This window comes from Acanthisitta chloris, unplaced genomic scaffold (assembly GCF_000695815.1).
Source record: "Acanthisitta chloris isolate BGI_N310 unplaced genomic scaffold, ASM69581v1 scaffold5672, whole genome shotgun sequence".
Classification (NCBI taxonomy): domain Eukaryota; kingdom Metazoa; phylum Chordata; class Aves; order Passeriformes; family Acanthisittidae; genus Acanthisitta; species Acanthisitta chloris.
In genome coordinates this window covers 3,157-4,188 of record NW_008659808.1, presented here as the reverse complement: position 1 = coordinate 4,188, position 1,032 = coordinate 3,157, and positions in this window count along the sequence as shown.

The window sequence follows — 1,032 nt, the reverse complement described above, 5'->3', positions numbered from 1 at the left end:
GAGGAGTGTGGCAGCAGGGCCAAGGAGGGGGTTCTCCCCCTCTGCTCTGCTCTGGTGAGGCCTCACCTGGAGTGCTGCTCACAGCTCTAGTGTCCCAAACAGAAGGACATGGAACTGTTGGAGGAAGGCCAGAGGAGGCCACAAAGCTGCTCAGAGGACTGGAGCATCTCCCCTATGAGGACAGGCTGAGGGAGTTGGGACTGTTCAGCCTGGAGAAGAGAAAGTTGTGTGGAGACCTCAGAGCAACCTGCCAGGAGCTGAAGGGGCTCCAGGGAAGCTGCAGAGGAACTCTTGGTTAGGAACTGCAGGGACAGGACAAGGAGCAATGGGGAGAAATTGAAAGAGGGGAATTGAGACTAGATCTTAGGCAGAAGTTTTCCCTGTGAGGGTGGTTAGACACTGGCACAGGTTGCCCCGGGAGGCTGTGGCTGCCCCAACCCTGGCAGTGTTCACAGCCAGGTTGGCTAAAGCCTTGAGCAACCTGCTCTGGTGGGAGGTGTCCCTGCCCCGGGCAGGGGGTTAGGGCTGGATGATGTCTAAGCTCCATTTCAACCCCTTTCAGACATGCTATGAAACTATGGATGTTAACACCACTGTCACTCGTGGAACAGGCTGGGTTAGTATAGAAGGTTTCATGTTTCTAAAATTATGGAATAAGGAAATCCCATCAGCTCTTCCCATTCTTCAGAGACCACACAAGCCATTTTCACATGTGAAATTGGTTTCTTTCTGAGCTAGAAAGGTTAAACTGCCAAGGACCTGACTGGTTTAATTAAGGGACAACTGGTGCATCTCCTCCCTAGGGAAACCAAAGTAAAGGTTACATAAAACACAAACTCATGCTCAAGCCAAACTCTAATTCTGTTCATGAACCTCCAGCTGACACTAAGGATAACTCTAACTCAGTGTGGGACTTCAAAGGATCTCAGGGAATGGCATGAAAACATCATGACATGAAGACTTTTCCCTATTTTATTGATGGAGAAGCCAAAGCAGAGAGAGGGGAAGGGATCTGCCTGAGGTCAGGCTGTG